Raw genomic sequence first — 17,263 nt, 5'->3', positions numbered from 1 at the left:
GTAGTAGTAGAATTATTAGAAATGATACACTTCAACATGGAGCGTAATAACTAGCTCATACTATTTACCTGGTATAAGGAGTACTAGAAAATGATTTAACAATGATGAAACAGTCCTTCTTCAAAACTTTACCTTTTTTCACTTCTTGGCCTTATAGTGCATCTTTTACAGATTTTTCTTAAGTGATGTTATCAGACTGAAAATACTGTTACTTTAAGTTATTACTTGTTTGACTGTTGAGCACCATTTAAAACACAAAGGCTAAATATTTCCAACTTCCTTTAGTTTTATTTGATTTATAGATTTAAAGCTAAGTACTAAACTAGCTGCCCTTGCGGGCCATTTTAAGCCTAGCCAGTTTTGCTTTTTGTGCTTAGATTAACTTATCCCATTTAGTTAGAGATTGGCCTTACTCATCCCATGGTTGATAATTATATATTACACCTAATGAGAATAACTGGGATCATACCATATGTAATTTGAGGAGACTTGTGCATGGGATAAAGCATTTAGGAGCTGCCTCTGTCCATTAGTATAGGTAGCAGTCCTGGGATAAATTTTCAGTTTCCCATCCGTAGATCCAAGTTGTGCTTGGATATGGACAGGGAAAACTTTGTTTTATGGGGATGGGTTCATCTGTTCTAGAGTAGTGGTATCCTCTGCAAGATATACCTGTCCCCTCAAACTATTCTGTTGATGTGGCAGCAGAGGTTTAGATCTCTAGACTGAGTATTTCTAATACCATTTGACTTACTGATGTGTAGTCATTCCATCAGTATTGGGTCGGAGGATGCCTTGTGTGCCAGGTACAGGTTACCTCGTAGCAGTCTATAGGATACAGAGTATAGTGAAGGGTTTTGAATCGGTCCATGTAGGACATGTTGTTTAAGCCTTGAATCCTTTTAATAATGTATCTCTGTAGGCTTTCCAGTTGTTGCATGTGTGTGGACAGATATGTGCCAAAGGGTGCATTATGTTCGGTGAATGGATTAATGGGCACTGGGTAAAGGGAAACAATGACATCCCTAGATCTAGACACAATTCTTTTGTTTATAAGCTGTGCAGTATAGAAGGACTTTCTTACATCAGTGGGTACAGCATTCTAAAGTTAGGTCACTATCCACATTAGTTCTAAAATCCTGAACAACTGTGTCAACTCTTAGGGGGGTATTGTCAGTGTGGTAGCTCCCTGGGGTAGATGATTTTCCAAAGGTTACAGTAATGTATTTTTGGCATTTAGTTCAGTCCTTGATTTTGGCACCAGTTAATCTACCTGGGACAAATCTTCTTGCAGGATGGCTGAGTCATTTGAAGATTCAATAACTGCTCCTAGCTTGCAGTCATCTGCAAACCTGGTCAGCCAGAGTCCTTTGATATTGGCTTTTACTTCAGAAAAGTAGATGCCAAATAGAAGAGGTTCCTGCATTTTACATTTGTTTACTAGTGTAGTACACCTGCCCAGTTGAAATAATTCACAAAACTTTAGATTTCAAAAACAGAACCAAGAGTAGCAATATATATAACAAAAACTGTATAGTAGCATTTAACAGATGTAGAAACAGCTGTGGAACGAAATGGACATTTTACAGCTTTACCTGCTTATATTTTAAGTTTGCATCGTGGTGGAAATGTAGGGTGTTGAGTGTCAGGGCAAGAGAGGGTGGGGAGAGGTGGAGTTAAGAGGTCTTAGTAATTCAGAGAGAGTAAGGCTACAGTTTGATAAGCCCTTTTGTGATATAGCCTTTTGTGCGACAAGTATAGTTTGATTTGGGGTGGAGGACAGTATAATTTGTCTCACGTAACTTATTTTACTTTTACATAGTGAAGCTTGAGTTTAATATTTTGTTTGCAGTCATTTAATTGGTAGCTCACCAACTTTTTAGTGTTTTGCTCTTTTGTGACATTTTGTAATTAAGTAAGTTGAGCATACCAGGAGACCCCTATAGCTACAACAGCAAAATGTATATACATTGAGCAGATAATTAAATAACTTAATTCAGAACAAAATATAGACTTGTGTGTTGTAGTTAAATAGCACCACATACCAACTTCAGAATTTCCTATTTCCAGTGATTAAATGGCACATGGTATGATATATTGATCTTTGCTTTTCAGTGTTGTGCTAGTAGTAAGAAACCATAAAAGTGAGGTGGGCCCAGATGCCTGAACACAAGTGTTTACGCTAATAAAGTGAGACAAAAGAGTGTACATGGTCTCCTTATATGTTCTTTATTGGTTAAGTATATTAATGAGAAAAAGGAGCATATTGAGGTAATTAAAGTATTTATGCTGAAGGAAGGACAACCCACTTTGGAGGAACTGACAAATTTAAGGCAACAGTGGATTTGCAATTAGCGTATGTACAGGTAACACTTGTTCATAGCAGATGATGTTCTTGAAGATATGCACATGGTGGCAGTGCTCAGCATAATTGGTGCTTAAATGTGTGGGCTACTTCGGCACTTGATTCCATCATTTAAACCAAGAATTGAACGCTACAAGCAAGTGTTTGAAATGATAAGAGGTAGACATTTTACATCCACATAGTTATTAACTGTGGAAAGATTTTGCTTTAATTTCTGCAGCAAGAATGCCAGAGAAGCTGTTACTCATTATGAGCTGAATAGAAGTGGTGAGCAATGAACAGTAAATCTGATACAAGTGTCGATGAAGAGCTAAGAGAGAGATTAATTAGCACTGTTGTGCCATGAAGGTTTTCAGAGAAGGCAGCTACTGGAATTAAATGTAATGGTTCCAAAACAATTTAAACTGAAGGAGTGTGGAGCAGTGGCTGAAGAAGCATGAGGTATATGTTGACTCAGTATGTAAAATGAAATGTGTCCGGATAACCAGAAAGACAACATATTTTGTTATTCTTCAAAACTTCTTCACAGTTAGGGCATTCATTTTAAAACATGATTCCATGGATGTTCTTCATTCCACATTGCTGCAGTCCTAACTATTGGGTAGTCCGCTGTCCAGTCGGCCCGAATACCAAAGTATATGGCTGACGTCGGTCAGGGCGCATTAGACTGACGTCAGTACGTCAGGGTACTAATGTGCATGACCGACGTCATATCCTCAGTCTTTTTTGCCGCATGGTCCGATGCAGAAGCAATTTTGCGAGTGCAGGTTGGCGTTCTGAAAGTTTCTGAAGCCAGAGTTTCAGACCGAATCAAAGTTGGCTAAGTACCCGTTGGGGAATATTTTGGTTTTCTTGCCTCAGTATTTAACGGATGTCAGAAAAAGTGAATAACTGTATTTCTTGTGGGAAGCAGATACCTCATAGGGATTACCATACTTTGTGTATACCTTGTTTAGGGCCTGAGCACGGCGTTGTTGGATGGCGCTCTTGTGCTAGATTTAACAAACGCACTATTAAGAGAAGGTTAGACTGTGCCAGGTTAGTGTTTGGGAAGCGTTGTAACTATAAAATGCCGTCGGATGCTCCAGCCGGCTTCCGCTAAAAAGCGCAAGGACAAAACAGCAAAGCCTAGAGTGGAAGAACCGACAGTCCCAGGCGTCGGTTCTTTAGAAACTCAGTGGAGCGGAGGTTTTGCCAGGTGTGTCTTTGGAGTCTCAGGGAGAGACTTTACTGTTACAGGATGTTTCCTCTCAGGAAGTAGGCCAGGCTGAGGGGCTTCTCAGGTGGCTGTTCTTCCCTCTCTTCCTAAGGTGGTTAGAGCCTCCTTCTGTTTCCAAGGCTTCTTTGAGGGCAGGCCAAGTTTTGCTTCAGTGGGGGTTTCTCCTAGTGCTTCAGGGTCTTTGCCTAAGAAACATATGCTTAAAATGGCAGAGGATTTGATTACTATGATAAGGGGTTCTATGCCCCCTCCTGATAAGAGGCCTAGGGGGGAACCTGAGTTTGAGAGTTTTGAGCAATGCTCAGAGGCTTCTGAGTCTTCAGCTGAAGACTTGCAGGAGTTCCCTCCTTATTCTGATTCTGATGTGGATGATTCTACTCCTTCAGCTTCTCCTCCTGAGGATTTTTTTTCAGAGACTCTGCATTCCATGAGGGAGCATTTTAAATGGGAAGGTCAAGATTTCTCTGATTCCAGGAAAAGGCTTAGGGAATTCTTATTTTACCCCAGCATAGGCCTTTAGCTATACCTCCTGTTTTGAATGTGGTGGAAGATGTTTTGCAGAGGCTTCCCTGAATCCGGATTCTATCCCTCCTGCCCCAGTTAAACCGGATAGGTATTATAGGGTGCCTGAAGCGCATAAGTATCTTTTAAGAGTCCTAGGGCAGACCCGAAACTGTCTCTCAGGGGCCCAAAGGTGTGAAGGCCTCAGTTGTTAAAAATCCTGTCCCTCCTGATAAAGAGGCAAGGGCTTTGGATAGATGGGGCAAGAAAGTGTATACTTCTTCCACTTTAGCCATGAGGGCGTTGAATTGTCAGTTTCACATGTTGAAGTATCAGAATTATCTTCTTTCACAGTTGAAATCTAAGGTGGATGCTTTGGCGGAAGGTATTGAGTGTAAAGAGTTGCAGGATTTAGTTCATGTGTCTGAACAGGTGGGTAAACATTCCTTGCAATGTGGTTTTGATGCTGTGCAGGCCTCCTCCAGGGTGGCTGCCACTGGTTCTGTTCTTGAGCCGAGGCACGCCTGGTTGAGAGATCAGAATTTAGCTGAGCATGTTAAGACACAGATTTTGGATGCTCCTTTGCAGTCTGATGTGTTGTTTGGTTCGCCTGTAGAAGCAGTTTTGAAGAAAATGGAGGACAAGGCTAAGTCTATGCAAACGGTTAAAGATATTTTGCAGGTGCAGCCTCCGAAGTTTAGTAGAAATTGGCCTGCTAAGGGATGGACTTATCCTGCTTATGATTCCCAGTCTAGGGGTAGGTCTAGACGTGGTAGGGGCAGAGCTCAGGGTTCTTTTAGGCCTAGGACAGGGAGTTCCCCTGCTCAGACTTCTGGTGAAGGCAGGGGTCAGTCCTTTCGTAAGCAAACCCAATGACCTGCCTTTTCAGCTGCCAGTTCATTCTCGCCTGGCAGCACCGTTGGGAGGCCGACTGTCTCTTTTCAAAGAAAATTGGGATTTAATTACCCAAGACAGATGGGTTCTGGATATCATTCACCACGGTTACAGGTTTTATTTCCATACCTTGCCTCCTTTCAAAGGCATGCCAGACATTCCTCCTCTACAAAGACAAGAGGCTCACAAGCAAATTTCTCTGTTACTCCAAATAGGGGCCATTCAGCCGGTTCCTGTGCCAGAAAGGGGCCTAGGATTTTATTCTCGCCTGTTCCTAGTACCGAAGGGGAACACGTGGAGACCAATTTTGGATTTATCTATCCTCAACACTTATCTGGACATTCCCAAGTTCAAAATGTTGACGTTACAACAGCTTTTACCTCTGCTGGGCAAAGATCACTGGATGGTAACCTTAGATCTCAAGGAAGCTTACCTTCATGTGCCTATAAGACTAAGTTGCAGAAAGTATCTGCGTTTTCGAGCTGGAAATTCTCATTATCAGTTCTCTGCATTGCCCTTTGGCTTATCTACTGCCCAGAGTATTCACAAAGGTTCTGGCTCCAGTGATAGCTTTCTTCAGGCTAAAAGGAATTCAAATCTATCCTTACTTGGACGATTGCCTGATTCTGGCTCAAGAAAAGGAAGACCTTCTACAGCATTTGGAATATGTCATAGCAGTGCTAAGATGCCTAGGGTATTCTGTGAGCGAAATAAAGTCCAGTCTAGTACCCTCTCAAGACATGTGCTTTCTGGGTGTGAGACTGAATACAGCAGCCCAGATGGCCTTTTAACCCCGGACAAACAAAAGAATCTTTCCAGTTACTTCCATCAACTATCTCTTCAGTCCGGGCTGACTGCAAGGACAGTCCTTCAAGCCTTAGGGTTCATGGCATCTTGTATTCTGGTGCTTCCCAATGCCAAACTGCATATGAGGAAGCTACAATGGTATCTCAAAATGTATGGACACAGCACTGCCAGGATTTGGACACTGTCATTCAAATAATACCTTGCATTCAAAAGGAATTTTGTGGTGGGCTCAGGAATGTCACCTAAACAAGGGACTCTCTGTGACCCGGCCAGAGGCGAGTCAGATTCTAACGACAGATGCCTCAGACATTGCTTGGGGAGCTCATCTAAATGGAAAGTGGATACAAGACAAGTGGCCTGCCAGACTACAGCATCTACATATCAACATGAAGGAGATGTTAGCAGTCCAGTTTGCATTAATGGCTTTCAAGGAGTTACTTCTTCCAGGGCAGGTGTTGATTCTAACAGACAACACAACTGTCATGTGGTACATCAACAAACAAGGGGAACACATTCTTACCCATTGTGCAGGCAAGCAATGATTTTATGGGAGACTGCGCTCAGCTTGCAACTAACTCTTCAGGCAAGGTTTCTGCCAGGAGCACAGAACTCCTTAGCAGATGTGTTAAGCAGACAAATCATGGATCCCCAGTGGAAACTGGATCTTCATGTATTTCAAGCGTTGACAGTGTCCTGGGGAACTCCAGACATAGATCTGTTCGCTTCTCCACTAAACCACCAGCTGCCAAAGTTTTGCACAAAGAGGTTTCATCACACAGCTTGGAAAGTGGATGCTCTTTCTTTCAGTTGGAAAAATCTTCATGTGTATGCATTTCCACCTCTGCCTCTTCTTCCAAAGGTGCTTCTAAAGATCAGACAAGACAAGCCAAGGATGATTTTAATAGCTCCAGATTGGCCTCGGCAGCACTGGTACCCATTACTGAGGAGTCTGGTAAAGAAGCCTCCATGGCCTTTACCCTTGATTCCACACCTGTTGTCTCAGAGAGACGGTCACCTGCTCAATGTCAAGCTTCACTCTCTTCATCTAACAGCCTGGCATATTCTATTTTGAAAGACAGCAGGTCTCAACTTCCTCAACAAGTTTTAAATGTGATTATGGAAGCCAGGAGACCTAGTACAAGGAAAGTGTTGCAGAAAAATGGAAGAGATTTTTATTTTGGAGTGCAGCAAACAATTTGGAGATTTGAGCCAAATCTGAGTGTGGCTCTTCAATATCTTACTGAGTTATTAGACAAAGGTTTGTCTTTCTCTTCCATTAAGATTCATGCTGCAGCAATTTCAGCTCACTATGATTGTGACCCACCATTGTTTTCGCATCCTTTGTTCAAGCAATTTCTTAGAGGGCAAAGAATATAAGACCCCCACAGCTCCTACTCCTGCTTGGGATCTCAATTTTGTGTTGGAGAAACTTACTCTACAACCTTTTGAGCCTGCTGCGGCTACTGCTGACTTGAAATACTTGTCATGGAAGACTGCTTTTTTGTTGGCCATTACTTCTGCAAGAAGGGTTTCTGAGTTGCAGGCCCTTATGGCAGTGGAGCCTTTTTTGATTTTCCATAAGGATAGGGTATCTTTACGTACTAATCCTTCCTTTATGCCTAAGGTGGTTTCTAGTGTGGCTTTAAACCAAACTATTCATTTGCCTACTTTTTATGCAGATCCCCAAAATAAAGGGGTAAAGATTTTGCACACTTTAGATGTACACAGGCAATTGCGTTATTATTTGAGCAGGACTAAGGATTTTAGGCAGTCTCAGCAGTTGTTTGTTTCTTTTGCTTTGAGTTCTCAGGGCAAGCCTGTGTCAAAACAAACTATTTCTAGATGGATTGGGTGTTGCATTACTATTTGTTATTCCCATCATGGCAAGGAGATTCCAGCTCGGATTAGGCCTCATTCCACTAGGGCTACTGCCACTTCAACTGCATTTCTGAGGGGTGGCAACTAAGGATATTTTGGAGGCAGCTACTTGGAGTTCAGTGCATACTTTCTCTAAGCATTATCTCCTTCCTCTCTACTCTAAGTCTAGGGCTGGTTTTGCCACAGCTATTTTGCAAGGCATGTTGTCAGTTCCTGCTTCCTTATGATTTGCCAGCCTCCCTTACCTCTGCTTTGGGATTCTACCCAATAGTTAGGACTGCAGCAATGTGGAATGAAGAACATAGTACAGTTTTGTACCTACCATAAATGTAGATGTTTGAGGATCCACATTGCTGCAGTCCACCCTCCCTCCTTCGCCTCTGTGTTTAGGGGTGGTTGTGTAGGTGAGGTTATATTCTGCTAATTTTGTATATTTTGTATATATATTTTGGTGCAGGTTGTTGGGAGTTTTTTGGTTTTTGCCCTTATCTTTTTAGGGTCTTCTGACATCTGGGGCAAGAAAAGACTGAGGATATGACGTCGGTCATGCGCATTAGTACCCTGGCGTACTGGCGTCAGTCTAATGTGCCCTGACATACTTTGGTATTCGACTGGACAGCGGACTACCCAATAGTTAGGACTGCAGCAATGTGGATCCTCGAACATCTACATTTATGGTAGGTACAAAACTGTACTTTATGAGAAGTTGGGATTTCATTTCTGCTTTGTTGACCAGGTTGCGTAAAACAAACATCGTCATAACATTTATCTGTCGTTGACAGGGAAAGTCTGACTGGGCAAAGGGCATTTTCAGCAGAGGCACAGGGAGAAAAGCTCCATCACAGTACATTTTATATTACCAAGTGAATTTCAGACAGTTCTTGGAAAAACAAGTTACATTTCTCATGAAAAAATAAGTATAATTACAAGACAGGTGTATATAGTAAAGTATTTACTGTATATTAACAGTTGTAAGTCTGTACAGTTGTTCCAGATGTAAATTCTTGCAGGAAGTACATGGATTGATACTGCAGAAGGGAGAACAATGTTGTAAAGAAGTTAATGTTCTTACATTTCAGTAAAGAAAGCTTGAAAAGAGTTCAAGATATGTAATGAAGTAAGTCATAAACTTATGTAGGACGGGAGATTTTAGTATTGGATAGGTTTATAAAAAGTTTGAGATATAATTAAGTTATAAAATTATGTAGGAGGGGAGATAACATTAGTGTATAAGAGTATAGTGATAATAGCATATGACTGAGACAGCGTGATATAGGATTCGATCTCACAGAAGAATACTAAATATGTTATACAGGAATAAGAATTACCAGTATTTGCAATATTAAAATAAGAAAAATACCCAATATGTCTATTTTTCTGGTAAATTATAAAATAATTAACATGGAGATTGGATAAAGAGGCAGTAGTGTTGATTATATCTTAGTAAATGTTTCATTCATTGTTTCTAAAGAAATAGTTTCAAGTCACAGAAGCATTTAAACTTAATGCAAATGAGAGACTTTTGTCAGTACTGGGGTAGACTGCAGCTGCATTATGCTATGAAAAGCAAAATAAACATTTATTTTTGTTGGTAAAAAGAGATTTTTTTTCTGGAAGGGACTGTTTATAAAAGTTTGTGTTAAAACTTAAACAGATAAAGTTTGTGAGTCATTAATTTAAAGTGTTTGAAGTGCTAAAATAGATATTTAACCATTTTGAAATACTGCGCACACTGCATCATATAAAAACTGTTATTTTGGTGAATCCAAATGTTTTCCAAGGTTCAGTAAGAGTCAGGCTTTTCCATTCTCATTGAGAAAGAGAGTTAGTGTGGCTTAGGAAAAGATTTATCAGGCCAGTAAAATACTTATTTTCCTGGCGTGGAGATTGTTAGCTGAATGAAAACTGAGCTGCTAACACTCATATCAGTTATCAGAAGTGAAACTGTTAGCAGCTATGCTGAGTGATGGAATTGTATTCTTGAAAATTAATTTAATATCGGTTTATCAGCATAAGTTGCGTGATGGTTGCTGAAAGATGTTTGAATGTGTTGGTGCACCTGGATGATATATTAGTGACTGTGAAGACGGGGAATAACATTTCAATAAATTACAGAACATGTTGCAGAGCAAGCAAGAATGTGGTTTGATTTTAAAAAATGTGGGTAGAGCAAGAGTCAGATTTAATATTTGGGGTGTGTATTAGACAAGGTAAAAGCAGTTTGTGATTACCCCTAACTGGTGCAAGAGTTGCAGTTTTTCCTTGGCTTAGTAAATTACTATGGAAATACTGGCAGCCTTGTCAAAAGTGCTGCGGTAGAGATTTCATAGCATTGTAAACAACAGGAACAGAATGAATTCAGTAAATATAAGAACATTGTTAACGTGTGGTAAAATGTTGGTTCATTATGATGACCTGCCACTTACATTAGGTTGTGATGAATGTGCATGTGGTATTTATGTAAGTCAGCATTAGTCCTCAGATAAAGATAGTACCTCTCAACCTCTTAGAGCAAAAAATCTGGACAACGCCTAAAATGATGGGGATGACAAATAGGGGCAGGTTTTAAATATTGCTCTTACAAACTTAGAAAGTTAATAGAATAATTGGTTTTGCGTTGGCATGAATGTTCTGAAGGATGTAGAGTCTTAAACTCAAATGTTTGTCATTATTTAATGACTTCAATCCTCAACTATTTGCCAGAAAAGTAAAAATTTTAGGAGGAACACACCAAAAATATGAGGCAAAAATCTGGACATTCTGCAAAAATCTGTACAGTTGAGAGGTATGGTATGACTTTGCTTCTATAGCACGTGTTGTTATAGTTAAACTGTTCCCATTAGGAAAAAGAAGTCTTTGCACTGATTTTTAAAGAAATTCCCTCAATACTTTTGACATAGGGTGAGCATAAGGTTTGACCCACCCTGGCAGCAGCAGCATCTATCCAGATGTTATCTATAATTTCATCACTGTATGGGTTCAAAATTGAATATGTAATGTCTTAAAGATGTGATAATGCATTTGAGAATTAATTTACCAGAAACTATTGATAGCACATTTAAACTAATACATTTTATAAATATTCTTGCGTAAGGCAATTTATAGGAAGTTCTAGTGAAAGCTGACATGATAGTAAGACGTACTTCCTCTTGGAAGAGCGAGACCAGGCATTCCAGTTCCTGACACTTCATAAACTAAATTGCAAGCTTAACAGAAAACAAAAAAATTCTGAAACTTTTTGTTATCCTTTTAAAGTATTTTATGGGGGAGGGGCTGCACCTGCTTACTTATACGTATAAACTCTTAGACTGCTGTACCTAAGAGTGGAGGAAATACTCTTGATACATACAGAGTCTGAGACTATGATATCTCCCCTTCATTTGCTATTAGATTTTTGCAGTGCTGAGAATTGAAGTTATGGTCCTTGGAATTTCAGCAGGTAGGCAGACAGCAAAACAGATGAGGACTAGTGAGGAACTGCCTGGAGTACTGAGTTTTGTGATGGAAGGTTATCTTTTAAGAGCTTAAAAGTATACTGCAATGGAAGATTTGAAATATCTGCATAGAATGGTTGTGTATTATGAGGAGTTATAGTTATTTTTTTGAGATAACTGAGAAAAGCAATACTACAGGAGTTATGTTTGATATTCTGGTTTTATGAAGTTCTTGGCAGGAAGATGTATGTGGTTGCCTAAGGGAGATGATGACACTACATACAAATGTAAAGGAGTATTATGTCAGAACAGAAGATATCTAGAAGAAAAACTGAACTTATCTGAGGACTTTGGAAGAGACTCAACATTGACTTTACAGGTTTATTCATGAAAAGCGTTTGTGATTGCATGCAGTACATATTCAAAATGACTGGAATTTTTTTTATATGAGTGATGTTACACTGCAAGCTGCAATAAACAGAGAAGATTATTTGCTGAATGTGGGTTAGAACACATATTTATGGGTAATGAAAATAAATTCACATCTGAAGAATTTTGTTGTTTTATTAAAACAAAATAGTAAAAAGTTATGCTCATACATTTAAGCCTGGAATGAAAACGTGAAGTACAGTGTTCATTGTGAAACAGAAAGGTGTTCTATTCTTAGTGCAGTACAGAACCACAGCCAGTTGTATTACATGTCACTTGTATAGGCTTGTAGAACAAGACTAGACATAATCAAACCATACTGAAGTATTGCTGCAGGGGAAAAATACAGATGTTTTCGCATAAGCATGCCCAGGAGAGATCATTGTATGGTGAGACACTTTGTACCTTCAAAATGTTATCAAAGATATCCCAGGTGGATTCCAGCTGTAATAACTGAACAGGCACTTTCACTCTCATTTTGTGTTGAAGGAACAAACTGGTATCAGTTGTAGAAATTGTAGTGACCAGTTGGGCCAGTGTAGTAGTGAATGCTTCAGTCCTGGAGGAGCTAGCCCAAATATAGAATATGTGAAAAGAGAGTTAAATATGTCTCAAGAATCTGTTATGCCATGTTATGAGTCTAAAGCTTCATATACACCCGACTCGGTCTCTTGAGTTGAGATGTTCATGTTGTCATGGAAAATTACCTCATTGTCCTCTTTGACAGGTTTTCAGCATATGGACTATTTTTTGCATTAAACATACATTTACCTGCCCGAATCACTGGACTCTGAAATGCCATTTTACCTTGAATAATAGTGCTTATGTCTGCCTGAATTTTAAAGGGTGCAATGTGGTATTTGAAATTTGCTATCCAGCATTGTAGTAGTACTCAGTATTGGTAAAAACGTTTCAAACTGCAGTGTAAAGTGGTGTTGAGGTAATGAAATGTGCTGAAGTATGCTCATGGTTTCCTTCTGTGCTGTTTCTCAATATAGCACACACACAATAATAATTAAAATGATATCTTCTTAAACTGCAGAACTCATATTATGCCTAATATGTTAGCATTTGTAAACAGATTTGCTGTACTTCCTACATCAACATGGCACAGGTACAATAATACTAGTAAGCAGATTGTAATACAAGAGCGTACTGAATTCTGCAAGTAGGACATGCAAAACTTTCATTGACCGGAATAATTTGTTTACAGATGGATTAGGAAGGAAGTTAGTACAATGTTTTGTTATTTAAGTGGTGATTTCAGTTTTCTGGTGTTGCCTTTTTAATAGCAACTTTTACAGTCCCAAGATTAGGTGGCATTGAGGTATGAATAACACTTCCATTACTGTTTAAAATATTTAGTTATTGTGTCTTTTGCTCTTTCTCATCTTGTTATTTGTATTGGTTGTGACGGAACTGTTAACTGGTTGTCTGTTGAAATGTCAGGACTTGCAATGCAGAGTCCTTAAATGCTGCAAATAAGACAGAAAATGCAGGAGAAGAGAGAATGTCAGGCATTGTTTTTCTCCATTAATTTTTTTTTTTTTTGCTGGGGGACACAGCTCCCTGAACCCTGAACTTGTATATACCAACTCCATGATAGCTATAACTCAGAAAAAGTTGGAATGTTCAAAGAAATGGCAATCTTGACAGTATATATACATTTGGATTTTTGGTCAGTCAATCTCCACATTTTGGTACTCAGCATTGTGAGTCTTGACAGTTCAGACAATTATCTTGTTGAAGACCTATGCACGTCCAGGCAGTATTGTTTTCAGGGGTTGATTTGGAGTACTGATGGCCATTTCAGTAAGTCACAAACAAAAGACAAAACACAGAGTTTGGAGTAAAGCTAGGGTGGCTGTACTGAGTAAAATGACTCAAAAATGGAGCTGGAGAATTAGTCTCATCTCATTTCAACTCTAAAGAAGCTGATGGGAAAACTCAAGGATCACACCTTAAGAGTTCCTAAAAGTGAACCATCTGTTGGACAGAAACGGCAACAATGGAGAGAATTTGGGATGTGAGGATATTTGTAATAGTGATATACAGGAGGAACAGAGATGTGGTGAAGTAGCAGTGTTATATGCATGGCAGGGTAAAGCCACTGCAGATGAGATTAATGGCATTGAAGAAGGATGACTAACTACCATGTTAGTGTTAAGGGTAGAAGAAAAAGCATAGTTGTCTGTTCTTGGAAGTTTCATAATTGTCACCAGCAGGACTAAGATCAGCAGGACATAGCCCTTTCCCTTTCTGATAATGCTAAGCATCTCAGGACCTCTGTCCACATCTCTTTAGCTGTGCACTAAAGTCAGAGTATGCCAAAAACATATCTTAGACTATAAGTGGTTATCATTGCTGTTTTTCGCAATCTTTTCTTGCTGTCAGTTTCATTTACTTTAAATTGTCTTCCTTGTCAGTTCATTCCTGTTTCTTTCTGTCTTAGTAGTGTTTTTTCAGTACTGAAATTTTAAGTGCAGTCAGGATGTCCTTCCCTCTGCATTTAGGTGACATTTTGTACAGTTTCTTCCATTTTTCCATTCATAAGATAGTTTGTGTTTTTCATAGGATGGGCTAAAATTCCAAATGTGGGGTCAGAAATCCCATCCCAGGAGAAGCATCTCAAGTGTGTCAAGTGTTGAAGTGTGAACATGTCTTTGAAGAGTGTCAGATTTGTGCAGTTTTCAAACCAACCCCTTTGAGAGAGAGAGAAAATAATTTGAAAATGGAAAAACTCTAGATTACTCTGCTGCTGAATCTATACTTAGGGCCTCCCCTTCTATCTCTATGGGTCATTCCTCTCCTAGCAAATCGAGAGAAAGTCAGAACATGATAGAGATTCATTGCATGCTGCTAAGAATTAGAAATCTGTTAATGTTGCTGCTGTTTCATCTAAACCTGTTGCACCTAAGTATGTGGTTTTGATATAACCTGCTCCCCCTAATTGTAGACATGTTGAAACTGAAGGAGTAGCTTTCATAAAAAGAGCACCTCCTTCCCCATGCTGAAAATGAGTCTTCTTCTTGTATTCAAACCCAAACTTCATACCACCTGCCCCTTGTCTCGGTATTTGTCTGGTCTGGTAGAACTGGGTCATTGCAGTTGAACTACTGATTCCTCTTCTGAACAGGAATACTCTCTTCCTCCCTATGAGGATTCAGTAGAGTAGAGCTAGCTGAAATGCAGTGGAGAGCAAGGATGCAAGCAGATAAATCACCAGGAATTAATGCTACTATGCCTTTAAAACCTGTTCTTAAGAAACGTAGCTTACATCAGTGACTTAATTGTTTTATTGATTAGCTTTTATTGGTTGTTTATTGCTAAGATATTTAAACTTGGATGCAGTGTTTGTCTGTTACATGGATGTGAAGAAGCACTTTGTGTGAAAGTACTTATCCTGTCGTATTTTTAATAAACTACGTATGCTTTAACTGTGGTGGTCGCTTGGAGTTTTTGGTTTCTACATTTGCAGTTTGTTCTTCTGGGTGACCCTTGGCTGCTGGTGGTTGTATTTTTCATTCTATAACTAAACATTTTGAGTGGCAGTCCAGACAGGTGTCTGAGGTGCAAAAGAGATACTACAATTTATTGAAAATGGGCACCCTTACTCCTCCTCCTCCAGTTCCCCTTACCTAAATTCCTTTCTGGTCAGTTCCTCGGCTCCAGATTCTCAGTCCCTTGCTGCAAAAAAGACCAGATGGGTTCTATAAAGTTCTTGATTAACTCAAGTACAGCCACAAAAATTGTGTAGCAGACACGGCCACAGTTTCCCTGGCTTCAGACAAACCATCCAGGTTGCTCCCTGGCACTAATGTTCTCCCCATTGACAAAGACAGTTGAGCAGTCGTTGGGTGGAGTAAGAAAGTGTATACTTCCTCCAGTCTAGCCTTTAGGGCTGTGAACTGTTAAACTCAAATGACTAAATATTTGCTCTCTGTGTTACAATCCTTAAGCAAGACCGTCACAGAGACACAGATTCCAGACTCAAAACAGCTGATGCAGTGTGTAATGGACCAGGCTTCTCAAATACCAAACCACAGTATAAAATGTAATTATGATGCTATGGATGACTCTTCCAGGGTGGCTGCCACTGGTTCAGCGATTAAGTGGTTTGCCTCGTTACAGGGCCATCCTATCCTTGAAGATTTTAGATCCAATATCCCTTGGATAACAACTTCCTTTTTGGCTGACAGTCTTTTCAAGGCTTTGCTGGAACAGGGCAAGACTATGAAAGATTGCCTTCAAATCCTGCTGTCCACTGTTCCCAGGTACCACAGAAAGTATGCAGCTAAATCCACCACTTTCACCAAGAGAGATCCTAGGGCTCCTCATAAGCAAAGGAAAGCAAAGCACTCAAGAAAAATTTCCAGAGGCACTACAGCAGTGACAACTTTGCAAGCCTTCTTCAAGAATGCTTCCATGGATGTTGTGCAGATGCTATGTGAGCAATTTCCGGATCTAGGTCTTCCTTTGGGGCCACGACCCTTCGGGGCATTCTTTCATAAAACTACCTAAGGGCACCAAGTTTTGGACTATGTACACTTGTTGATGGAGATGAAATTCCAAATGACTAATATGAAATATATTTACTTAATGTGATGATAGAGGTGAGTTGGCAGCTGTGTTTCTAATGCCATCTTTACCTTCCTTCCACAGCTTGGGCCTGGTGGGCACCTTCTCAGTGATGAGGTCCATAAATAGAGCTGTATTCAGTGTAGAGCTCCACTTTACATGGGCTGTCAGACTTCTAGAGATGAATCCTGACACATTCAGTGTTACAGAAATGGAAGAAGGCTAAGGTGTGAACATTTTTGATACTCTTAAATAAAACAACCACCAGTGTAACAAAACCAGATAAATCCAAAACACTGGGGCAACAGAGGAAGACACCAACCAGATTTAGTGTAAAAATTTCTTTACTTAACACTTTCGTCTCAAGGACTTCTTTAGGAATAAAAATACATACATTTACCACACTTTTTATACAAAAATCATGTCCCTCCCAAAAACACAATTGAATACCAAATCAATTAATTAATCAATTAAACAACAAAGCATTTAAATACACATTTGTAAGTTAATAGATAACATACAAAAGTATTCCATTCAGTGCAGTTCATATAAAAAATTTGCTTTACAGTTTTGGAACATTTTGTGGTTGACCTAAGGGGAAGCAATTTAAAAGACAGAGTGGAAAGGAGAGTCATTATGGCAGCTTAGACTGGGGGCTGACAATCCCCCAGGTTTAAATGACTTCATTAATATTAAATGTTTTTTAACAGATAGTAGATAGTAAGTATATTTGCTTTGTTTTAACTGTTGTATTTTTATATACTATGTTACAAATGTGTATTTTGCTGATTTGTTGCTTAATTGATTAATTAATTGATTTGGTATTCAGTTGTGTTTTTGAGAGGGACATGGTTTTTGTATAAAAAGTGAGGTAAATTTTTGATACTCTGCTGACTGAGTCCAGCAGATCTTAGTCCTGCTGGTGGCAAAGATAGAACTATCACTGTAGATCTGTCTGTACTGTAAGTACATTTCTTTTCTTGGTGGACATCTGTGATAAGCAGCCCACGGGGGATGCAGAAAAGAATAAGAATAAGCTCAGAGCAGAATTCCTGAATAGCATACCTCTCAACTGAACAGATTTTTGCCTCCTATTTTTGGTCAGTGTTTTTGTAAAATTTTGTGTTTTTCTGGCAAATTACTGACAAATAATTTAAG

At 39.4% G+C, this 17,263-nt stretch overlaps 1 protein-coding gene across 2 annotated transcripts in view; it reads left to right on the top strand.

Moving 5' to 3' along the window:
- The window catches only part of TDRD3 (tudor domain containing 3), a 1,563,842-nt gene that overhangs the window by 1,275,901 nt on the left and 270,678 nt on the right, over nt 1-17,263 (top strand). The gene's annotated exons all lie outside the window — the stretch shown is intronic.

This window comes from Protopterus annectens, chromosome 5.part1 (genome assembly GCF_019279795.1).
Source record: "Protopterus annectens isolate FY-2018-M chromosome 5.part1, PAN1.0, whole genome shotgun sequence".
In the NCBI taxonomy this organism is placed as follows: Eukaryota; Metazoa; Chordata; order Ceratodontiformes; family Protopteridae; genus Protopterus; species Protopterus annectens.
Note: the sequence above shows the minus strand (reverse complement) of the source record. Positions and strands in the feature narration are given on the sequence as shown.